The 26,429-nt window shown below is 38.9% G+C and overlaps 1 protein-coding gene and 1 non-coding gene across 5 annotated transcripts in view; one reads left to right on the plus strand and one right to left on the minus strand.

Annotated features, from left to right (window-relative positions):
- Positions 1 to 26,429, plus strand: part of STAC (SH3 and cysteine rich domain) — a 354,063-nt gene that overhangs the window by 154,233 nt on the left and 173,401 nt on the right. The gene's annotated exons all lie outside the window — the stretch shown is intronic.
- TRNAC-GCA (transfer RNA cysteine (anticodon GCA)) lies at positions 25,142 to 25,213 on the minus strand. Its single transcript has one exon. It is a non-coding gene; the product is annotated as a tRNA-Cys (tRNA).

Raw genomic sequence — 26,429 nt, forward strand, 5'->3', positions numbered from 1 at the left:
TGTGCAGACTTGAGACAATAAGCCCAAAATCCCAAACACGTTACAAGGAAAGCTTTAAGGTGGCACAGCCATTGTAGGCGGAAATGCAAGAATTCTCTCTATCCTCAGTATAGTCATCTCCACAAATGCCTTCCCAAACTAGACGGATGCAATCTTTGGGCCCCCAAAGGTATTTTTGCTACCCTGGGATTAAACCAGAAATGAAACAATACTCTAGATCTGTCAAATCTTGCTTTTATTTTAACCAAAACATATTTCTAGCCTCACAGAAAAGAAATAGCTACTTTCTCAGAAAAATAATGCCAAATTTTTAGACAGTAAAAGCTCACTTGTCCTTAAAAGATTATAAATAATAAAAGTTCTATAACTGAGAGTCTGTGGTCATAAAACCAGCAAAATGGACCCTCTTTATGAGGCATCAGAGGATTCAGAGAAATTGGCATTGATCTGTTCAGACAAACAGACTTGATTTGGGCCTTAATGAAACAAAAGATAAAATAAGTGTGTTTATGGAATAAAAGCACTGGTAATAGCAAGACTTTCCACAAGATGTGAGTCTGAACAGAAGATTTGCCATTTTCTCTCAATTTTTAATATAGGTTGTTGTTTTTTTTTTATTCACCCTGCCACACGGTTTGCAGGATCTTAGTGCCCTTGGCAGTGAAAGTTTGGAGTCCTAACCTCTGGACCAACTTCCCTCACATTTTTAGTTTAAAGGAAACTCAGTTCATCTGCATAGTACAGGAGAAGTAGATGGATCCCCTTCTTTCTACCTCACCCTCCCATTCTGCATTTCCCTTACAGGTATTCTGAGGAATGTTCTTTGGCTAAACCTGCAAAGCCATTCATTCATTCTTTTACTCAATAATCAAAAAATGTTGTTAATTTTAATATTACTCAATTATCAGACATTTACTGAGGGGCCAGGATGCAGGACAAATATTGTTCACTAGAACATGGTTACAGCACTTCCCAAAAGAATAAAATACATATTATGTGAAATGGTATAAAACTGACGATGAAGTATAAGAGATGAAATCTGATTCAAAGGTGATATCACCCATCAAGTGATTCAAGTGATCAAACTAGGAGCTGTTTTGATTAGACCCTAATATATTTTCAGAAATTTTTTCATCTCAACTTTCTGAACTTTCAGAAAGGTGAAGTATTTACATTTTCCTCCTATGCCTAGATTTGGCATAGTAATCTATAGAAATAAACATTTTTTAGTAAATTCTGATTATTTCACTGTGCAGTTTTGGGTAGTTTTTTTTTTTTAATTGTCAATTTGAATATTTTACCTCTGATATCTAACTGCTATGTAGACTTATAGATTTTTGCTACACAGAAAAAAGATAGAAAATACTGGGAAGTATGGGGAAATAAAGGCAGTAAACATTTTTGAAAGTGAAATTCTCTCAGTCATATCTGACTCTTTGCGACCCTGTGAACTATATATACAGTCCATAGAATTCCCCAGGCCAAAATACTGGAGTGGGTACCTTTTCCCTTCTCCAGGGAATCTTCCCAACCAGGGATCAAACCCAAGTCTCCCGCATTGCAGAGGATTCTTTACCAACTGAGTCACAAGGGAAGCCCAAGAATACTGGAGTAGGTAGCCTATCCCTTCTCCAGCGGACCTGGCCAACCCAGGAATCGAACGGGGGTCTCCTGCATTGCAGGTGGATTATTTACCAACTGAACTATCAGGGAAGCCCAAACATCCTTGGAATATCTATTTGCCTGTAGCTTTTTCTGATTTGAGTAGCAAAACATACTGGGTATATAGAATGCCAACTTCTTAAATTTTTCATCTTTAAACAAATAAACATTGAGTCTCTGATGTATATCCAGCCCTGTGCCATTACATGAAGAGGACAAATGACCCTTCTTTCCAAGAAGGGGCTTCCCAGATGGCTCAGTGATAAAGAATCTGCCTGCCAATGCAGGAGACATGGGTTCAATCCCTGAGTTGGGAAGATCCCCTGGAGAAGGAAATGGCAACCTGCTACAGTATTCTTGCCTGGACAATTCGACGGACAGAGGAGCCTGGCGGGCTACAGTCCATAGGGTCCCAAAGAGTCGGATAAGACTTAGTGACTAAACAACAATAACTCTCCAGGAAGGTAGTGGAAAGAGTATGTTCTAAAATCAGGCAAAGCAGGTGTTACACTGTCTCTCAGTAACTACGATTTTAGGAAGCTCTTTATGGAGACCAGTCATGCACTTTGGGGTCAGGCAAAACTTGAGTTCGAATTCCAGATTTTCTACTTACTGTCTGTATGATCTTGAATAAGTACTTAATGTCTCTGAGCTCCGGTTTTCTCAGCTTTAAATAAGGATGAAGAAGTTGTGAGGATGAAATGCAGTAAAAAAAAAAACCTGTAATGTGTGTATAGCTCAGCCCCTAGGTCATGTGAAATATTCAGTAAGTGCTATGCTCATTCCCTGTCTGCCTGTGCCTTTGCTTCCAGCTTTATCTCTGGAGTCAAAAAGGATAATGGGGAGAAAAGAATCAACCTCAGTCAAAAATCTGAGATGATTCCTGGCATGTATCACTTGTTTGGAAGGATAGAATATTTACTGTGAGTGAAAACCACAGCTGTTGACTGATGACTTAACAATGGAAATCTCTGGTTGTGATTGTTGGTCAGTAACAGGATGTTACCAACTCCATAAACTCAATGACTTGAGAAAGCCAAGGGATGGTAAATTTTCCACTTTTTGCGAAAGGACACGTAGCACTTGCTGTAGCAAGAGCTGAAGGTTAGTTTCAGCCAGATCAACATTTTCACCATCTGTTCGTGGAAAGATAAAACCCTTCTTCCTGCATAATAGATCAACAAGGATTTAAAGAAAGGGGGATTGCCTCAATTGCAACATCAAATGGCTGTGTTTATGTGAGCAAAAATTGCACACAGGAAACAAATAAAAAGAGATCAGTCAGTAAAACAGAGCAATATAAACTTTGAAATGTCTTTCTGAATCTCTCAGAAGCATTCATTTGTTTTTCATGGAAGAGTGTAATGCACCAGTGAAAAACATACTTAATTGAGTCCCAGATAGTTCAAGTCAATTTTACTATTTCAAGCCTCCAGCCTACAAAGTGCTGTTTTTATCCATTCCAGTATTCAAAATCCTTCCAGATCTTAGTGAGTTTTGTACTGTGCACATAGGATAAAATTTTTGTGTAATATTTTATATATGGTTAAGCAATCAATGTGTATTTAGAAACAGTAAAGATGCCTCTATCCTCCTGTCTTCCCTGAAACCGATGAAAGAGGACAATAAAAAGCAAAAAAAAAAATAGAATAAGATCTTTGATAAACTAGAATGCAGCCACACTGATGAACTTTTATATGAAGAAGGGCTTCATAATACCATAAATATTGAATCTGGGAAGCAGAAAATGAGAGGAGGCTGCATTGACTAGATTTGGCAAAGGAAGCAGGAGCTTCACCAAACCTCCCCAGGGAGGGATTCTACCTGCTACTGAAGATAGATAAAGCAGAAAGATGAACAGTAATACAAGGCAGATGCCAGACATTGTTATGTGAAGAAAGGAAGGAGAGAAGGAGGGGATAAGAAAAAAATAAGTGGGTGTCAAACACCTGTACAAGTGCTGTAGAGAAATAAACAATATGTGAAAATGAAAGTGTTACTCAGTCATGTCTAACTCATTGCGACCCAATAGACCAAAGCCCACTAGGCTGCTCTAGCCATGGGATTTCTTAGGCAAGAATATTGGAGTGGGTTGCCATTCCCTTCTCCAGGGGATCTTCCCAACCCAGGGATCAAATCCAGGTCTCCTGCATTGCAGGCAGATGTTTTACCTAAGGCACCAGGGCTACTCAAAATTACTTGTAGCACCAAGAAGTCTTTCTCTGAGCTTAAGGCAAAAGAATGACAGAGGATGAGATGGTTGTAGGTATCACCAACACAATGGACACGAGTCTGATTGAACTCCAGGAGAGAGTGAAGGACAGGGAAGCCTGGTGTACTCCAGTCCATTGGGTTACAAAGAGTTGGACATAACTTAGTGACCGAACAGCAACAAAGGCAAACAAATTACTTATATGAAAAATAATAAGTTATGCAATGAGACTTAATGGATAAACACATCTTTATAAAATTATTCAAAAAAATAGACACAGCCTCTATGAAATAAGACTTCAAAGAGGAAATACAAGGGTTCAAAATAGAGATAATAAAGCAAAAGAATAGCAGGAGGCTTTGACAGCAGGGGCAGCCCAAATAACTCTCAAAATTCTCCAAATATCTTCAGGAAAAAAACAGAAAAAACAACTGGAAAGCCAAAAGACAAAACTCAGATAATCAAAACAAATCTAAAACCTGTTAGAACTAATAAGTGAATTTAGCAAAATCATTGGGTACAAGATCAATGTATCACACCAATTTTATTTCCAAGTGATGAATTAGAAAATAAAATGTGGTGAATGATATAATTCAACATATTTCAAAACATATCAGATACCTAGACATCAGTCTAATAGATTTGTAATATCACTCCATTGAAAGCTATAAAACATTTTCAAGAGGACCTGACACCTAAATAAACAGGGCTATACAAATTTATGGATATGAAGATTCATGTTGCAGAGACTTAAATTACCTTTTCTGCTGCTACTGCTAAGTTGCTTCAGTCATGACCAACCCTTTGCTACCCTACAGACTGTAGCCTGCCAGGTCTTTTGTCCATAGGATTCTCCAGGCGAGAATACTGGAGTGGGTTGACATGCCCTCCTCCAGGGGATCTTCCTGACCCAGGGATTGAACCCACATCTCTTGTCTCCTGCACTGGCGATCGGGTTCTTTACCACTAGCGCCGCCTAGAACACCTTTAAATTGATCTAAAGACTAAGAAGTTCCAGTCAAAATCTAAGCAGGTTGTGTTTTGGTTTTTTTTTTTTTTTTTCAGTTGACAAGCTAATTCTAATAATCACATGAAAATCCAAAGAACTAAAAGTGCCTATGACAATCTTGAGGGGGAAATTCTGAGAGCGAGTTAGAGAACTTACACTACCACACATCAGGACTTACTATTAAGCTCCAGTAATTGAGGATCTTCCCTGGTGACTCAGATGGTAAAGAACCCGCCTGCCAACAGGAGCCCCAGTTTCGATCCCTGGGTAGGGAAGATATTTGGAAAAGGGTAAGGCAACCCACTCCAGTATTCTTGCCTGGAGAATCCCATGGACAGAGGAGCCTGGCGGACTACAGTCCACAGGGTCGCAAAGAGTTGGGCACAACTGACCAACTATTTTCATTTTGCAATAATTGAGATAGTGTGGTATGGAAGCAAGACATACAAAAAGGCAAATAGAACAGAGTATTCTAGAAACAGACAAATATATGACTATTTGATTTAAGTAAAAGAAGTTCTTTCAGAACAGTGAGAGAAAGGTAGTTGTCTCAAAAAAATAATGCTATGTCAATTACATATTCATATAGAAAAATGAATTTTGATGCCTAACTTAAAAATCAATACTAGAGATATTTAATCTAAATATGAAAGGTAAAATAATAATGGTTTTAGAAGAAAATTATTATAGTTTATTAATGACTTTGGAATAGAAAAAGTTTTCTTGAACAGGAAACAGAGAGCACTTAACAAAAAGTAAAAAATTAATAGATTAGAATAAAATTAAGAACTTTTGTCCATAAAATTGTTTTATTAAGATATTGGAAGGGCATCCCGAAGAATGGGAGAAGATATCTAGAATAGATACATAAAAGAGGCTCAGACATATGCTGCAAATATTTTTTTTTTAATTAATTTATTTTAATTGGAGGCTAATACTTTACAATATTGTGGTGGTTTTTGCCATACATTGACATGAACCAGCCACGGGTATACATATGTCACCATCCCAAACCCCCCTTCCACCTCCCTCCCCATCCCCTGCCCCAGGGTTGTCCCAGTGCACTGGCTTCGAGTGCCCTGTTTCATTCATCAAACTTGGAATGGAGATCTGTTTCACATATGATAATATACATGTTTCAATGCTGTTGTCTCAAGTCATCCCACCCTCACCTCCCACAGAGTCCAAAAGTTTGTTCTTTACATCTGTGTCTCTTTTGCTGTCTTGCAAATAAGGCCATCATTACCATCTTTTTAATTTCCATATATATGCATTAAAATATGCATACCTATGCTATATTGCATATTGGTGTTTTTCTTTCTGATTTATTTCACTCAGAATCATAGGCTCCAGTTTCATCCACCTCATTAGAACTGACTTAAATGTTTCTTTTAATAGCTGAGTAATATTCCATTGTATATATGTACCACGACTTTCTTATCCATTCATCTGCTGATGGACATCTATGTTTCCAGGTCCTAGCTATTGTAAACAGTGCTATAATGAACATTGGGGTACACGTGTCTCTTTCAGTTCTAGTTTCTTCAATGTGTATGCCCAGCAGTGGGATTGCTGGGTTGTATGGCAGTTCTATTTCCAGTTTTTTAAGAAATCTCCACACTGTTCTCCATAGTTCAGATCAGCTCAGTTCAGTTCAGTCGCTCAGTCGTGTCCGAGTCTTTGCGACCCCATGAACCGCAGCACGCCAGGCCTCCCTGTCCATCACCAACTCCCAGAGTTCACCAAACCCATGTCCATCGAGTCGGTGAAGCCATTCAACCATCTCATCCTCTGTCGTCCCCTTCTCCTCCTGCCCTCAATCTTGCCCAGCATCAGGGTCTTTTCAAATGAGTCAGTTCTTCGCATGAGGTGGCCAAAGTATTGGAGTTTCAGCTTCAGCATCAGTCCTTCCAATGAACACCCAGGACTGATCTCCTTTAGGATGGACTGGTTGGATTTCCTTGAGACTCTCAAGAGTCTTCTCCAATACCACAGTTCGAAAGTATCAATTCTTCAGCCCTCAGCTTTCTTTATAGTCCAACTCTCACATCCATACATGACTACTGGAAAAACCATAGCCTTGACTAGACAGACTTTTGTTGGCAAAGTAATGTCTGCTTTTTAATATGCTGTCTAGGTTGGTCATAACTTTTCTTTGAAGGAGTGTCTTTTAATTTCATGGCTTACAGTCACCATCTGCAGTGATTTTGAAGCCCCCAAAAATAAAGTCAGCCACTGTTTCCACTGTTTATCCATCTTTTTGCCATTAAGTGATGGGACTGGATGCCATGATCTTTGTTTTCCGAATGTTGAGCTTTAAGCCAATTTTTTCACTCTGCTCTTTCACTTTCATCAAGAGGCTCTTTAGTTCTTCACTTTCTGCCATAAGGGTGGTGTCATCTTCATATCTGAGGTTATTGATATTTCTCCCGGCAATCTTGATTCCAGCTTTGCTTCATCCAGCCCAGCGTTTCTCATGATGTACACTGCATCTAAGTTAAATAAGCAGAGTGACAACATACAGCCTGATGTACTCCTTTTGCCATTTGGAACCAGTCTATTGTTCCATGTCCAGCTCTAACTGTTGCTTCCTGACCTGTATACAGATTCCGCAGGAGGCAGGTCAGGTGGTCTGATATTCCCATCTCTTTCAGAATTTTCTACAGTTTGTTGTGATCCACACAGTCAAAGTCTTTAGCAAGTCAATAAAGCAAAAGTAGATGTTTTTCTGGAACTCTGTTGCTTTTTCAATGATCCAGCAGATGTTGGCAATTTGATCTCTGGTTCCTCTGCCTTTTCTAAAACCAGCCTGAACATCTGGAAGTCCACAGTTCACGTATTGTTGAAGCCCGGCTTGGAGAATTTTGAGCATAGCAAAGCTATGCGAGCAAAGTGTGTGAGATGAGTGCAATTGTGAGGTAGTTTGAGCATTCTGTGGGATTGCTTTTATTAGGGATTGGAATGAAAACTGACCTTTTCCAGTCCTGTGGCCACTGCTGAGTTTTCCAAATTTGCGGCATATTGAGTGCAGCACTTTCACTGCATCATTTTTAGGATTTGAAATAGCTCAACTGGAATTCCTTCACCTCCACTAGCTTTGTTCGTAGTGACGCTTCCTAAGGCCCACTTGACTTCACATTCCAGGATGTGTAAGTGATCACACCATCGTGATTATCTGGGTCATGAAGATCTTGTTTGTACAGTTCTTTTGTGTATTCTTGCCACCACTTCTTAATATCTTCTGCTTCTGTTAGGTAACAATAGAATAACAATATACCAATCATGATATGTCCCTATAAATGCTACGCAGCAACAACAGTGAAACAAAGTACTGCCACATAACCGCACTGTGGATAAATTTCATAAACATAACCTTGAATAAAGGAAGCAAGACCAAACTATTTCATTTATACAAAATGCACAAATAGGCAAAATAAATTTATGATGTTAAAGTAAAGAGAGAGGTGACCTTTGGTTAGGAAGATGATGGTGAGTGGGAAGCTTCTGGAATGCTATCAGCATTCAACAATATATTTTCCTTATGAAAGCACATCAAGTGATGTACCTTTGATTCATAAACCATTCAATGTATTTGTTATACTTTATAATTTGTCTTTAATATAAGTGTATTACCAGGACTTCCCTGGTGGCTCAGTGGTAAAGAATCCACCTGCCAATGCAAGGCATACAGGTTTGATCCCTGGCCCAGGAAGATCCCACATGCCTTGAGGCAGCTAATCCCAGATGCCACAGCTATTAAGCCTGTGGCTAGAGCCCAAGAGCCTCAACTAATAAACTCCACATGCCCTAGAGCCTGTGCCCCGCAAGGAAAGAAGCCACTGCAATGAGAAGCCTGTGCACCACAACTAGAGAGTAGCCCCTACTCACCACAACTAGAGATGAAAGCCCACACGCAATGAAGACCCTGCACAGTTAAAATTAAATAAATTAATAAAATTATTTTAAAATCTATTTAAAAGTGTATTACCTCCCAAATATGTATATGTTTCCCAGGTTTTAAGTATTGCATGTATCATTTTATTAAAAAAAATACTTACCCACTTGATAAATTTTAAAGAAGACATCATACATCCTTTTCCTTGAATTTGCTCTCTTGTGAACATGCACTACTAAAATACTTTAAATTTGTACTACTTTGAATAGTGAGATTGAACGTTTTTTTCTTATTAATTTGCCATTTGTCTTCCTTTATCAAACGGCTATGCCTTTTGTTCAAAGTTTTCTCTTTGGTATGTACAATTGTTATTACTACTACTTCTTGAAAGTTCTGCATGCAGTAATGGAATTTAATGGCTTACAAGGCAGGTATGGTTATGTGACTTTGGGAAAGCTATTTACTCTCTTAAGCTTCACCTTCCTCATCCAAAAAACTGGGTAATAACATCATCAACAATCCTTAGAAGAATTACATAGGCATCTAGGTGACATGCACATCAAAAATGTTTTCCCACTTTTCACAGATTTTGAGTACCTACTGTATGTAAAGACTTATACTAGGCATTAAATGGGGGAAAAAGAACAATTCTTCCATTAAACCAGTGATTCTTTATTACTTCCATTTCTATTTCATTCTCTTCAACATCCCTCAGGGTGTTGCTTTCCTTTCCATCATCGCTACCTGCATTCAGGCCTTCATCTTTCCTCCCTGGATGTTGTTAACAGCTTCCTAACTCATCTCTGTGCCTCCCTCTCATTACTCCCCAATCAGTTCAGCTTCCTGCTGCCCAATGGGTCCTTCCAAATGCAGCTCTGATCATACTTAGCCTTCTATTTCCCTCTATGGGATTTGGTTCACTTTATCAGATTACAAGACAACCCTCATCTGATCCCTACCTTTCTTCTCAAACCTCATCTCTTCACAGTCCCCAATTTGCCTTTCATGTTTCAAAGATTCAAAAACATATTTGTCACACAAGACCTTGCATATGATACCCCTCCTCTCGAGGATATGTCTTTGGCTCTTTTCCTCCCTCCAAACACCCCTCAGATGCCATCTTCTCTGGGAGGTCTTCCCATCTCTGACACTTGTGGTTCTAGCTCAACTGATCCTCCTTTAAACTCTTACAATCTTATCTCATTATTTGCATGATTGCCCTTGAGTCATTTATTCATTTATCTGTCCAACTCACTACTCTAAAACCTACTGGGGAGTAAAGACTATGTCTTGCATATCATTGTCCCCTGAACCTGGACAGCTCTGTATGAATGAGTGAATGAGTGAACAAATGAAGAGCAGAAGATTGGACTGACTGTCATGTCATGCTTCTCAGCAGCATTCTCAGGGAATAATAGGAACTGAATAAAAGTCAAGTTAGGATGGAATTTCTGAAAGAAAAGATAAATTATAGCTAACTACCCTCTATAATAATACAGAAACTTTCCTTTGTTAGATGATAGATTTAGATAGATAAATAGATAGATTTCATGCAATAGGCAACAGACTAGTGTCTAATTCACATGGCCATTTCTGACAGGGATTCAAATGTCTTAAGCTTCAGGGTACTTGAAGAATATATTATCTTTGCCTATCCCGTGTTATTATTCTCCCTGAATGACTCATCCCCTCACTTTTCATACTGTTCTTAAATCAGGGCTGTGGGGTTGAAGGAAAACAATCTATATTCCTTTGTAAGTGGTTGTAGGATGCACGTTATTAACGGCTCCACTCCTTCTTGGGGTCTGACTTCCGTGGTGGCTCAGATGGTAAAAAGACTGCCTGCAATGTGGGAGACCTGGGTTTGATCCCTGGGTTGGGAAGATCCCCTGGAGGAGGAAATGACAACCCACTCCAGGATTCTTGCCTGGAGAATTCCATGGACAGAGGAACTTGGAGGGCTAGAGTCCATGGGGTCACAAAGTGTCAGACACGACACGATTGAGCGACTAAGCACAGCACAGCACAGCGTCCTGGGGGCGGGTGGAGCTCATCCCTTCTCCTGCTGCCTCAAGTTTCTGTTTTAGAGCTTATGCACTTAAGGGTTAGATCAGGCAACATAATTTCACCAAAAACCTAAAGTGAGATCATACCTGTGCAGACTGTAGACAGATGACTTGAAGTTTTCTTAGTAGTTATAAAGGAGAAGATTGTGAGATCAGATCCTTAAAAACTGACTAGAGTCCACTGTCAATCAATCAACAAACATAGATCTGCTGCTTCTAGGATTATAGTATCTATATATAATATATATGATATATTTATGATATGGATTTTTTTCTGAAGTATTTACTCATCAGCTACTGCTTTGTGAGCACTTTTTTTTTCCCTGTCAGTGACCAAGTTGTATTTATATGAGCCTCTCCTTCAGTATCCGCCTCAGCACTTTTCACCTACTTGGTTCTCAGCAAATGTTTGAATTGATCCTCAAAACCTCATGTGAACCAGGAATCCAGGAAGTCTCTGATTTTTTTTTTCTTTACATGCAAGTTTCTAAGGTAGAGAGGTCCTTGTCCCCAGTTTTATCTACATTCTTCAGACATTCATTTTCAACAGACTTGGCTTCCAGTTTGCTGTGTGATGTATAGTGACAGCTGCACATAAAACAGTTCAGAGACCAAAAGGGAACAGGGGAGCAGCCATTACCTCCAGGTTGTTCACATTATCCTTCTACATCTGAGCACGAGCTGCTTGTTAAAAAGTTTGAAACATCCCCTATTTCCTTTCGTGCCACTGGTTTTTGGTGACCCACTGTGTCATTTAACTAAGTTGATGGCATCTGTGTGTATGCTATCATAAAATGTGTAGTTGGTGAAATCCTTCATCCTTTGGGATTAAACATAGTTGTATACTCATTTGTGAACGTTCTGTGTGCATGAATGTGTGTGTGTGAGTGCTTGTTTGTATGCGTCAGTAAGTACATAAGAAGAACCCTAGAATTTGGAAATAAGTACCAAAATAAAAAATCAACATGTTAAGGGATCAAAACAGAAATATGTGAAGTTACCTTAAAGAGGTAAAATGATTCCGGGGTCAACAAGATTTGACATCATCCTGAGTGAGGCTAGAAATACCTCTAAACGTGAATGGTCCAAGAAGAAGCAACTGTCTAGACTAAGAAACACTGGGAAAAGGAATGAAGTTAGGGAAGCAAATACTGTGGTGTCCATTCAGCCCTAAGGCAAGTGGGTGCCCTGGAGAAATGATGACAAAATCGTCTGCTTGGTAAAAATAACTCGGTCACAATGACCATTACTCTTGTTCACGTGTCATGCTAACCAGACATTCTTCTAGTCACAAAGCTGTTTTTCCAAGTACCTCCACACCAGAAAAAAAGACAGCCTGGACTGAGAGCGTAAGGAGCCCCAACACTGCACTTGTATGACGCTCAGGCACATGCAGTACCCCATGCGCACAGAGTAAGATGGCAGGGCAGATTAGAAACACGTGTCCTGCATATGCATGTGAGCTTACTGGGTGTGAATGTCTTGATGTTTACTTCTCCAGAAATCAGATCCGTTCGGAGGCACTGGAAAGTCTGAGCACACAGAGGTGCACCAAAGGTCAGAGGGTGGAGGAAACTGAGAATGTTGTCAGTCTAAGGAGTGGCGGAGGCACTGTTTAAGGGTATCGGAGACAGAAGAAGGAGTTAAATAGAGAGAAGTTAGAGAGACTGGGGGAATTAGATGAGGCCAAAGGGTAGAGGGTATGGGAGAAACTCCCTGAGCAGGCTGACATGACTGGAAATTGTGATCAGAAACTGGAAAATCTAAATTTATGGCTTAGAGGCAAAGGAGCAGATTCCAGGGATTGCAAGGTTCAGGATGTGGCCGTGGGAGATCATTGAATATTAACTCAAGATGTTTGAGTCATTCATTCAGGCATTTGTCATCCTGGATCATAGCAGGAAGAGAATTAGACAGGAAAACTATGAATTAGACCCCAAATTATTCAAAAATAGAAGGCCAGATAAATATTTTACCCACTTAGCTACTTTCTGTCTTCATGTTTAGTCCATGCTCTTCCCACATAGTCGAGTGCCACCCCTGCCCCATGCTGCCGTTAGCACAGTATTCATGGGAAGCACATATATTTCCCCTAGAACAAGAATTCTTTTGGGCATATCATCCCCACAATATAAGTGTGTTTTTAGTGCAATACATACAATTCAAATGGCTATACCTGTGCACACTCAGTCGTGTCTGACTCTTTGCGACCCCATGGACTGCAGCACACCAGGCCTCCCTGTCCATTACCAACTCCCAGAGCTTGCTCAAACTCATGTCCATCGAGTTGGTGATGCCATCCAACCATCTCATCTTCTGTCATCCCCTTCTCCTCCTGCCTTCAATCTTTCCCAGCATCAGGGTCTCTTCCAATGAGTCAGTTCTTTGCATCAGGTGGCCAAAGTATTGGAGCTTCAGTTTCAGCATCAGTGCACACTTAATGAACAAAGGAAACATCATAATCGTGGAGATCATTCCAGAATGTAATCCACAAAATTTATTGAAGTGTTTCCTAGAGGTATTAAAAGAACCAAGCGAGTCAATAAAGAGATTAAGAAAGAACAGTAATTTTTATTTATTTATTTACTGGTTGCAGGGTGGGAGGGTCATGAAGTTAAAAAGGATAGTCTATGGCTTTGCCAGGCAAAGGGAGGCACACCAGGCTTCTGCCTTGAAAACTATGGAACAGTCATTTTTATATGGGGAAATATACTGGTCCACATGGAGGCTGTTGGCAATATTGATGAGCGCAGTATTGGTGGAGTTGTCGGAGCAGGAATGTGAGCCCTCTGGACAGGGGACAAGTGAAGGCAGTGCTGAAAATAGCTCACTCTCCAGAATACCTAACTCAGAGAGAGAGAGAGAGAGAGAGAGAGAGAGAGAGAGAGAGAGAGAGAGAGAGAGAGAAAGAGAGAGAGAGAGAGAGGGTCCTAGCTGAATAAGTTTCCCTAAGAACTGCAACATCTAATGCAATGGTAAATGGCACTTTAAATTCCATTTTCAGATTATGTGTTGCTAGAATAAGGAAATACTTTTAATGTTTGTATATTGATCTTGGAAAATTACTAAACTTAGTCATTTGTTCTAGTAGGTTTTTAGTAGATCTGTAGGATTTTTCTGTACAAATAATCATGTTGTCTACAAATAAAAATAATTTCACTTCTCCCCTGCCAACCCAGATGCATTTCATTTAATTTTTATTGCACATTGTACAAACTAAAATCTCCAGTACAATGCTGAATAAAAGTGATGAAGATACACATTCCTGCTTTGTTTTTTATCTTGAGAGGAAAACATTGTCTTCCACCACTAAATATTGTAGTAGCTATATACTTTTTTTTTTTTTTTGGAGCTATATAATTTTTGTAAGTGTCTTTTTTCAAGTTAAGGATATTTTCTTCTCTTTGAGGTTTGATGAGAGCTTTTATCCAGAATGGATTATGGATTTTGCCAAATGCTTTTTCTCTATTGAGATTATCACATCTTTTTTGTTTGTTTCTCCTTTTTCAATCTCTCAACATAGTAAATTATATAGATTGCTTTAAGAATGTTCAACTAACCTTGCATTCCTAGGATAAACTCCACTTGGTTAGGATGCAATTTCCTTTTGATATTGTTTAATTTACTAAAATTATTTTGCATCTGTGCTCATGAGGGATGTTAGCATTTAGCTTTCTTTCTATGTAATGTATTTGCCTGGTTTTGTTGTCAGGAAAACACTGACCTCATTAAATAAGTTTCAAAGTAGTCTCTCCTGTTAAAATTTATGAAAGAGGTTTTTAGAATTGTTAATATTTCCTCCTTTAGATGTTTGGTAGAATTTACCAGTGAATCCATCTGAGTCTGGAGTTTTCAATTTCTCTAATAGATTTATAGGTACTAGGTTATCTGTTCCTTTTGAATGAGTTTTGACTGTCTTTCAAGGGATCTATCCATTTCGTTTACTTTGCAAAATTTAATGGCTTGAGGTTGTTCAAAATATTTGCCTGTTATCCTATCAATATCTATACAATCTGTGGGGATGTCACTTCTTTCATTCCTGACAGTGATAATTTATATACCTTCTGTCTCTGTCTCTTTTTTTCCTTGACAAGCGTGAGCACTAGTTTATTAATTATAATGATCACAAAACTCTAGGTTTTGGTTTAATTGATTTTCTCTTTTGTTTTTCTGATTTTTTTTCATTACTCTCCATTCTTTATCTTCTTTTTCTCCTTCATTTTGCTTGCTTTGGTCTAACTTGCTCTTTTTTTTCTGCTTTCTTGAGGTAGAAGCTGAGGTAACTGAGTTGAGACATATTTTTCCCTCTAATACTAACATTTGATGCTATAAAATTCTCTTTGAATACTGCTGTAGCTGCATGCCACACATTATGACATGTTGTTTATATTTTCATGCAGTACAGAAATGAAATGGTATTTCACTTCCCTTTTGATTTTTTAATTTGATGCATAGTTAATTTGAAAGTATGTTAGCTTCCAGATATTGAGGACTTCCTAGAGATCATTCTGATATTAATTTCTAATTTAAGTTCTATTGTGATCTTTGTATGTTTTGAATCTTTTTAATTCATTGATACTTGTTTCAAAGGCCAAAATTTTACCATCTTAGTAAACGTTCCATGTGTACTTGAAAAGTTTATGTCCTTCTGTTGTTGGGTTGTTGTTGCTGTTGCTTAGTCCCTAAGTTGGTCCAACTCTTTGAGCACTTTGTAAGTGTAAATTAGGTCTAGTTTGAGTCCACCATTTTGTTCAGGTTTCCTATATACTTACTCATTTTCAGTCTAGTTGCCCTAACAATTTCTAAGAAAGGAAGTTAAAAATTTAAGAAAATAATTGTGAATGTGTATACTTCTCCTTTCACTTATATTTGTTTTTGCTCAATGTCTTCTGTAGTTTTTTATTAGGCACATAACAGTTTAGGATTACTATATTCTCTTGATGCACTAACACCTTTACCATTATGAAACATCTTTATCCAGGGTAATATATTTGTTCAAAAATATACTTTGTCTCAGGGCTTCCCTGATGGCTTAGCAGTAAAGAACCCGCCTGCCATAGCAGGAGACACAGGTTCAGTCTCTGGGTCAAGAAGATCCCCTGGAGAAGGAAATGGTAACCCACTCCATTATTCTTGCCTGGGAAATCCCAGGGACAGAGGAGCCTGGTGGGCTACAGTCCATGGGGTCGCAAAGGAGTCAAACACAACTTAGTAACTAAAGAACAACAACAACAACAACAATGCTTTGTCTCATTTAAAGATGGTCACTACATATTTTATAGTATAAATGTTGTATATATTTTTCAAGGCTTATAATTTTAACCTAGTTGTCTCTTTTTATTTAAATTGAATTTTGTATTAGCATCTCATATCAGGGCTTGCTAGTTTATCCAGTCTGACAATTTTGGGCTTTTAATTGTGGTGTATAGACCATTTTTTCTTGGTGTTTTTATTGATATTTCTCTAAATTTATGTCTATAATTTTGTTAATTTCCGATTCTCAAAAATAAAAATTGTTAAAAATCAAGCAAAGAATGTATACTAAAATTCTAATAATAACATTTAAAGTTGAAGCTTTGAAATTGAATGGTCAGTGTTTCTGCCCTAACTCTAAAGTATTCTGGCTCGGGCCTCAGCTTGCTTATCTATAAAATGGGGATAAGATCTTTATCTTTCTGGCTTACTTCGCTCTATATAATGGGCTCCAGTTTCATCCATCTCATTAGAACTGATTCAAATGAATTCTTTTTAATGGCTGAGTAATATTCCATGGTGTATATGTACCACAGCTTCCTCATCCATTCGTCTGCTGATGGGCATCTGGGTTGCTTCCATGTCCTGGCTATTATAAACAGTGGAGCCCATTATACAGAGCGAAGTAAGCCAGAAAGATACAGACCATTACAGTATACTAACACATATATATGGACTTTAGAAAGATGGTAACGAGAACCCTATATGCAAAACAGAAAAAGAGACTCAGATGTATAGAACAGACTTGTGGACTCTGGGAGAAGGCGAGGGTGGGATGTTTCAAGAGAACAGCATTGAAACATGTATATTATCTAGGGTGAAACAGATCACCAGCCCAGATTGGATGCATGAGACAAGATGCTCGGGCCTGGTGGACTGGGAAGACCCAGAGGGATCGGGTGGAGAGGGAGGTGGGAGGGGGGACTGGGATGGGGAATACATGTAAATCCATGGCTAATTCATTTCAATGTATGACAAAAACTACTGTAATGATGTAAAGTAATTAGCCTCCAACTAATAAAAATAAATGGAAAAAAAAATAAATAAAATGGGGGTAAGAGAAAAAATCTTCTTCAAAAGGGCACTGTATGGGTAAATGGATGTACATTTAGAAGATGAATCAGAAATATAGTAATCCTTCATAATGATCTATAAAGCAGTTTTATTTTTATTTTATTTTTCTGTTTTCAGAGCTTTGCATGTGGTAGTTACTCAAAAACTGATCTTCCTCCCCACAACCTCCTTCCTTCCTTTTCTCCCTCCTTTCCTTCCTTTATTTTTTGCTTCCTTCCTTCATAAGTTCATTCAACAATAAGGAATGAGCATCTGTTCTTTCCAAAGCAACCCACTAAGGTTTAGACATAGATACATAAATTAAAAGGCAGATTTTTACTCCTGTCCTCAAACAACTTAGAGCCTAGGTGGGAAGGAAGGGAAGGCAGATGTGAAAGATACCTTTTCTTACATTGAATGAACAGAGAGGAAGTTCATTCCTAGGAACTCAAGCCCCCTAAACTCAAGGCTTCTTTGTGGGGAGGGGTGGGGGACGAGGAAGGAAATCATCAAATGGGATCCCCAGGCTCTAATTTTCCCAAAAGGAAATGGAAATCTAGTTTTTCATTTCAATGATGTTATAATAGGCAGGACCAAAGGCAGCAGAACCTGCTAAAAGTTTTAGGTATTTATTCCAACTCAAAGAACCTCCTTTGGCCTCTTGAGTTAAAGAACTCATCAGCTCTGGTTATTGCCACAGTCGTCATCCCGTAACTACTCAGCTTTTATTTGTGCACAAAGTCCCGGAGGGCAGGAGAGCAGCTGTTCCCTTAGCCAGGAGCCCTCAGAGAAACACAGATCAGAGAATACCAGAGACCAGCCGCGTTCCACCCTTCTCCAGGGAAGGATGCAAGTGTGTAGGCAGCTGCCTTGTCGGTGCTAAAGGCTCAGGCTTCTCCTTGAGACTGCAACACCGCTGTTGTGTCCAAAGTAACTGACTGGCACAGTAAGCCTCCAGCAGGCACAGCGTGTAAAACAGACCTCTGAGGAAAGGGAAAGTGTGTCTCCCCAGTTAGGACCGAACTCTCAATGTTAATCCCCATATTAACATTTCCAGAGTCTGGAAATGAGGACATGTGAGAAAGGTGTTGAATCTTAACCGAGTGTTCTGTTTTCTGAGAGCAGAAAAATCCTATTTCAAACCCTCTTCCTTAAGGAAAAGCTTAAGTTTCTGTGGAACTGTGTAGGGAAAAAGCAAACTAGGATGTCGTTCCTTCCTTCTGCAGCACATACACCTGGAGCCAGTAGGTCCCATCCTTGCCACCCAGTTTTTGGGTCAAACTGCCTTGTGAAAAGCATATTCCAGCTGGATCATCTCTGGGGCACACATTTATATAATCCACACAGGATAGACCATAATTCAAGAAGAAAGGAGTGGCAAAAGGTTGTGCTCATTGAAAACAAAAATGAACTTTGATTTATGTAAACTTTGACAAAGCATTTTTATTTTCTTTAAATACTAACTTTCTCACACAATTAAAACAGAAATTGACTGGCAAAGCATTGATTCACAGTGTTTCAGGGACTTAGCTAATATGAAAAATAAAATTCATCTGAGCTAATGATATAATCCCTGTCCTTAGTTTCCATTGCAGAAAGAAATAAAAGAAAAAGCCTCCAGCTATTTACTTTGTAGACCACAGCCTGGAGAAACCTCAAATCAGAGGCTCCCAAGTGAGCCTCCCTCGGGAACTCAGTATTTTCTGGGGACACGGCTAACATAAAATATAAAGTGGTTGTTTTGTTTTTCTCAAATTTTCAGAAGAAACAGATACTTACATTTTAACCTTAATTATTTTCCTGTTGTAAATTTTCTTTAAATGTTGAAAGCTGATACCATCATCAATATTATAATGAGAGTGAGATGATATCTGCTTTTGCATAAATTTATATATCTAGTTGTGTTAAATTTAATCTATTGATAGTTCATGTTACAGCTCAAAGAGCTCGCAGATGTTCTGTCCCCTGATCAAATTTGATTTCTCAATTTGTTAGGAATCAAGGGATTCCCATACTAACACATGAATCACTTTTGGAGAGAGAGAGTCTTTTATGCTAGCTATAGTTGCTGGAACCAAGTTGGAACTTGTTAAATGCCATGCTGAGTGGTTGAATCCCCATATTAACCCCATAAAGCAGGTATTAATGTACTTTTCATGTGAGAAAATGAGGATCAGGAAGCTCATTGACATGTCTAGAGTCATTGCTGGGATGTGCTTGAGCGAAGGCTCTCTGGCCCCAGAGCCTAGACTGTTGGTCTTATTCACCATTGAAAACTCATCACTGAAATCAATGCCCAACATATAGTTTTTATTGAATCAGTCTGGTAATTGATACTGGAGGCCAGAGTAAAAAACTGGGAATCAGATTTGCTTTATTTCACTTTGGGTAGGGAATTTGGTCAGCGGGACATGAATAGTATCCAATCCTAAATCTATTATTGTTTCACCTCAGGTTTGTCTTCCTGATGTATCTGTGACTAGCTCTTTATTTTCCTGCCCCCTGAGGAATAGAGACATAGATTTTTGGTCCTATATTCCTCCAAGGAACACCAGTGTCATGGAATGGACTCACTAGGAGCAGAGCCTGAGACAGGGAGGCAGATACCAGTGATTTATTGAGGATGAGCTCTCAAGATGAATCTGTAAGAAAAGGAAGGAGAGAATAATGGAAGGGAAGAAAGGGAACTGAGTGAAGACATCATCTCTGGAAACCCTACATTTGTCCTCTTCCGTAGGAGGCTGTGGTGCATAATCACACTGCATAGGTCTCCCTGCCCGGAAGCAAGTGCTGTCCTTTTGTACACCCATACCCATCAGTCGTTGACTACCGTCAGCCCCAGGAAAAGAGGTGCAGAGTCCCCTGTTCAGGGCACTCCCAGTCTTCAGAGAAGAGGCAGCTTTAACTGCCAACACTAAGGAAGTCAGAGGGGCGGGTTGTCGTTAAGGGAAGGCTGGCTGGGCACCAACAGTGTCTGCAACGACTCTTCTGGAGACTTGACCACTCCTTGGCTTTCAGTCCATAAAAAGGCAAGCATTACTGATTCAATAAAATGCAAACGTCCACTGTCTATGCCAGGTATTCGTTTCATGCCAAGGTTGCAAAAATGAATAGGGCTCTTCTCTATTTTTCGTGCATGCATTCTCAGTCATGTCTGACTTTCTGTGACCCCATCGCCAGGCTCCTCTGCCCATGGAATTTTACAGGCAAGAATCCTGGAGTGAATTGCCATTTCCTACTCCAGGGGATCTTCCCAACCCCGGGATCAAACCCACGACTCTTGTGTCTCCTGCATAGGCAGGCGGGTTCTTTAGCACTGGCACCACCATGGCAATACCATGTCTAAGTCAGACTGGAAAGAAGTGCATGTACACCCAGGAGATTTTCAGATGATGAGGAGTACCAGTAAATATAGTAAATTAATCAGGCCAAGATAACAGAGTGACCTATGGGTTGGTGATGGGTTTGGAATGGGTGGTCAGTAACTTTCTTCTCGAGGACAGTCTGAACAGAGACTGAATTGAATAAGAGAAGAAAATAAGCTGCATGAAGATCTACAGGCAGAACTTTCTTGGCAAAAGGAATGGCAGGTGCAAAATCCATTTGGTGGGAAGAAGCTTGTCTGCATGTAAGCATTCGTCAGAGAATGAGAAACCATGAAAGGAATGATCAGAGCCTGTGGAGGAGATTCCAGGACTCCAGTTGTGGAAGTGGGAAATAGATGCACACACACAGTTGGAGAAAGATGGCATATCAGCGGGAATCATCTGCATCAGACGCTGAAAATACAAAAATGAACAAGCTGTGGTCTCTGGCCTTAAGGAGGCCACAGCTTAACCCTGAAACAGTAGTCATATAAACAAAGACTCATTCAGAGGACAAGTGTGCCATGAAGACACGAAGAGGGAAGCCCGGGATTCCACCTGAGTGTGGCGGTAGACACCCCCAGAGGGAACGAGGTTTTTCAGTAGGGCCTTAAGGCATGAGTAGGAGCGTACATTCCAGGAAAGAAAACAGTGTGAGCAGAAGTATGAATGTGTAAGATCTGGAATATCTAGAGTATAAGTATTGTAGGGACGGGAAGAAGACAGGTGGTGAGGAGAGGCACGAAGATCTGCTCATTTACCTGGAAAGGCAAACTTGAGCAGCTCTAAAGCAATTACTTATTTTTATTACTGTCTTTTAATTAAACAGCATCAGAAACATTAGTTTAAATTCAGCTCCAAGGACAGCATTTCCCAAGTGTGTTGCATCAGCCACCTGCATTAGAATCCCCTGAAATGCTTATCAAAATGCATGTTCCTGGGTCCCCCACCCCTCCAGCCCTTCTTAAAAAAGACTTGTTGGGTTATAACCTTCATCTAGGAGGTATATGAAAATTTTCCAGTATCTATAAATGTCATCACAGGTAAAAATGAGATTTTGTTTATTTCTGAGATGAATGTGCATTTGCTTTTCCCTGTATTTTCTAGAGGTGGTAAGAATTTTAGCTGTTTTGAGAGTGAGTAGAAGAGAAAGATTGCTTATGCCTATGGGCCTTAAGAAAGAGCCAGCCCCATGTACAATTTTTTAAATTTATTTTTAATTGGAGGATAAATGCCTTACAATGTAGTGTTGGTTTCTGCCACACGACACTGTGTGTCAGTCATAAGTATACATATGTCCCCTCGCTCTTGAACCGCCCTCCCACCCGCTACCCCATCGCACCCCTCTGGGTTGTCACAGGGTACCACGTTGGCTCCGGTGTCCTACAGCGGCCCCCCATTGGCTGGCTGCTCTATATATGCTAATGTGTGTTTCAGTGCCACTCTCTCAGTTCGTCCCGCTCTCTCCTTCCCGCACTGAGTCCCCAAGTCTCTTCTCTCTGTCTGCACCTGTGTTCTTGCCCTGAAAATTAGTTCATCGGTACTATTTTCCTAGATTCCACATATATGCGTTACTATATGATATTTGTTTTTCTTGTTCTGACTGACTTCACTCAGTATAAGAGGATCTAGGTTCATCTACCTCACTAGAACTGACTCAAATGCATTCCTTTTTGTGGCTGAGTAATATTCCATTATATGTCTCCAAAATAGACACACAGTTTATGGAACTCAATACCAGAAAAACAAACAACCCAATCAAAAATGAACAGAAGACCTAAACAGACATTTCTCCAAAGAAGACATACACATAGCCAACACACACATGAAAAGATGCTCAACCTCACTCATCATTAAGTGAAAGTGAAGTGAAGTCGCTCAGTCGTGTCCAACTCTTTGCAACCCCGTGGACTGTAGCCTACCAGGCTCCTCCGTCCATGGGATTCTCCAGGCAAGTACTGGAGTGGGTTGCCATTTCCTCCACTCATCATTAGAGAAATGCAAATCAAAACTACAGTGAGGTAACACCTAACACTAGTCAGAATGGCCCATGTATAAGTTATTTCATTTAATCCAACAGCCATTTGAGGTCTGGGTTATAATTATTCCTATTTGGTAGATGAGAAAACTGAGGCTCAGAAAAATGAGGGGCCTTGTCCAAGGTTACGGTGAAAACGGACACAAAAGCAGGTCTGATCTCAGTAACCAGTGCCCATACAACCGTCCTCCAGGACTACCTCCCACAGGTCTGTACTCACAGTGGCTGGAATTTCCAGTTCCTCCCAGGGTAGTTGGTGTGCTCTTCAACAAGCATCACAAGGTGAAAATGCTTGAAAGGTAGAAGAAAAAGTGAAACAATAGGGTCAAAAACTATTCATCCAACCCTATTTTGATCTCAACTCCACTATTCAGGGAAAACAGGTTAAATAACAGTGAAATATTAACAAACAAATGAAATGCTAACTACCAATGAAATGCTTTTTTTGTGTGTGTGTGCATTGTATTGGCCAAAAAAAGTTGTCTTGTGAACAGGAACTATCTCACATTCTGTTAGTGCAGTATTAGAGGAGAGGGCAGTTGGACAGGACCTAACAAAATATAATACATACACACACCTTGACCTAGAAATTTTATTCTGATCTTTCAAAAAGACCACCATCTGATTGGCTATTTAAATTATAGGGCTCAGTGCAAAAGGAAAATGCAGGACCCTTGTTCAAAAATAATCAAGAATTTCAAGTCAGTAACAACAAAGCATTAAACCAGACAGGGCCCTCTTCTGAGCACACAGCCTTGTGCAAACATTGCCCATCCATGAAGCCAGCCCAGGCTACCCCACGTGCATATAGTTATACAGTCAGAGATGTTTATTGTGGAATTGTACATAATGGAATAATGGAAACAACTTTAATGCCCCTCAGAAAGGGAATGTTTAGCTATGCAATATCCATCCAACTGAGTATTTATTCCCATTAAAATCATGACATAAATATAATTTAGTAACATCAAAATGTTCCCTACTTATGCTGCTAAGTGAACATGTATGCCTCTGAAAAACAGATGCAGTGCAATACTGTTGATGAGGGAAAATAGAAAGACATTTATAAACATGAAGTACAAGAAAAGGGACTGGCACACTTATATCACAGGGTTATCGATGAAAAGAGAAAGGTTGGGGCCGTGAAGCAAGGATGTCTGTGTTTGTTCTACATATTAGTATCATTGGCATTAAGAATGTAATTGAACTATAAAAATTCTTTAAGGAAAAATTACCATATAAACTTTCCAGACAGTTGGGGGAAACAGGTCTGGAAAGTTGAAGAAGTAAAAGCAGTTCCTGCCATGTTTAGCATGAAAGGGTAAATAAGTTATGGACTACAAGTGTAAGTGCCGAATCCAAATCACCAATCAGCATAAATCCTGTCAAGAGTTAATTTCCCAACTTGTTGTTGCAGGCTTCAGCATTTTATAAATAGATGTAGCTATATGCATTTAAATACATGCATATACCTATGCAGATTTTTTATGCTAGGCTGCACAAGTTATTTGTCGTGTTAAATTTGCTTGTTCTTTACGCGATAGCATTTCTTGCTCAGGGATGTCCCAGGGTTTGGTGACTCAAAGGACCATTCCGGAAATAAAATTTGAGCCCCAGGTAACCTGCCATAAAGAAGTTGAAATTGGCAATTAAAAAACAAGAAACTAAGCATTTGTGTTCCAGAACCTTAATGAGTTTTAACCTGTGGCCTCAAAGACCTGCTGTGGCCTAATGAGAATTTAAAAACAAACTTCTATTGGTGAGGAATTAGAAAAATTGAAGCCTTGCCAACTAGAATTCAGCTCTAAGGAACACGCTGAGCTTCCGGTTATGAATAGAGTGGCATTTGCAAAGCGGTATTTCAGAAAACACGTAGTTCATGGGGGAACCTATAATACTTTTGACAAAGGGTCAATGGAAAGAACGTTTCCCCCCCTTAAAAACCACCTGAGAGCCTGCTTTAACAATGAAATTTTTAAAAGTAAGTAATTCTTCTCAAATTGAATTAAATTCTTCTCAATTCTTCTCAAAACATTCCCAACAGTTCACCCAGAAGATTTTCATTTTCCTAATCATGTTGTCCATATCCATAGTTTTATTACTACTTGTTATTAAGAATTGTATTTTTATATTTTGTTTAATTAAAATAGATAGATATGTTGTTAAACTTAATAGATATTCTATCTATGTGAATTTCCTAAACAGGGGTCTATGGATTCATGAATAGGATTGTGGATATGTGTGTGGGGCGGGGCTCAGTCACTCATTCACATCCAACTCTTTGCAACCGTATGGACTATAGTCCACCAGGCTCCTCTGTCCATGGAATTTCCCAGGCAAGAATATTGGAATGGGTTGCCATTCCTTCTCCAGCGGATCTTTTCAACCCAAGAATCGAGCCCGTGTCTCTTGCATTGGCAGGTGGATTCTTTACCACTAAATCACCAGGGAAAGAAAGTGAAAGTGAAGTTGCTCAGTCATGTCTGACTCTGCGGCCCCATGGACTGTAGTCTACCAGGCTCCTCCATCCATGGGATTTTCCAGGCAAGAGTACTGGAGTGGGGTGCCATTTCCTTCTCCAGGGGATCTTCCCAAGCCAGGGATTGAACCTGGGTCTCCTGCATTGCAGGCAGATGCTTTATCCTCTAAGCCACCAGGGAAGTCCACCAGAACACCAGAAGAATCACCAGGGAAGCCCCCTCAAATATATAGCCTTTTTAAAAATCAAATTTGTCCTCAATAAAAACTTGCTAATTAACATGTCTAATTTACTAGACATGTGTTGATTTCATGGGAGTAAAATTCTGAAAGTAAAAAATATGCATTCTTACATGCTTTGGTTTTTCTGGAAAGTAACTTGTATCCCACTTGGTTTTATTATAATGGCCCCAACTCCCAAAGGAAGTGCTATATTTTGAAGTAGCAAAACCTCCAATTCCAAAGTCCTGACACAAAATGAAATTTCCATGTGGGGAACTGAAACCCACCAATTAAATACAGACAGAGCATAAAAATAACTTTGAATTTCAGATATTATGCTGTAATGGAATATGCTAAAAAAAAATCTTCCAGAAAATGAAATAAAAACATTTGTTACTGAAATCTTAAGAAAGTTGATATATGATGTAATATAAGTAAAACTTTAGTTTTTGTAAAAATTCTCTCATTTCTTCTTATTTAAATTAATTAATTTATTTTAAATGAAACAAAGATGAATATTTTTAATCATAAAAGGTACAATCCACAAAGAAGATGGACATCATAAACCATTAGATACCTTAACAACAAAGAAACAAAGATACATAAAGCAAAAATCAGAAGAAAGTAATATATAATCATAGTGAGACATATTAACATTTCTCAGATAATATTTTATCAAGTGCAGAAAAAAGAATAGGAGTATCTTGAATGGTCTCATTAATAATTTAAATATAATAGATTTAATTTATATTAATCATATCCTACAGAAATATATTTAAAATTTTGTGTCTCGTATGCTGTTATTAGATGTCCAAATGACATTTAAAAAAAACTGGCAAAAAGATAAACATTACTAAATTTCAAAAAGTAGAATTCTTTTTTGTGTGTGTGGTTCAGTTATACATATATACATATATTATTTTTGAAATTATTTTCCATTATAGGTTATTACAGGATATTGATTATAATTACCTTGCTATATTGTACAACTTTATTGCTTGTTGCATATCTGTTTTTTAAAACTAGAAATCTAGCATTCTATTCATACTAACTCAAACAAGTAGAATCAAAATGTCATAAATTTTTTAGTTAGGCAAAAATTCATGTTTTCTAAAATATATTATACATATCATTTATATATATGTATACAAGAGTTTTTTTCTTTTACTATGCTTG

Source organism: Odocoileus virginianus, chromosome 26, assembly GCF_023699985.2.
Source record: "Odocoileus virginianus isolate 20LAN1187 ecotype Illinois chromosome 26, Ovbor_1.2, whole genome shotgun sequence".
NCBI classification, from domain to species: domain Eukaryota; kingdom Metazoa; phylum Chordata; class Mammalia; order Artiodactyla; family Cervidae; genus Odocoileus; species Odocoileus virginianus.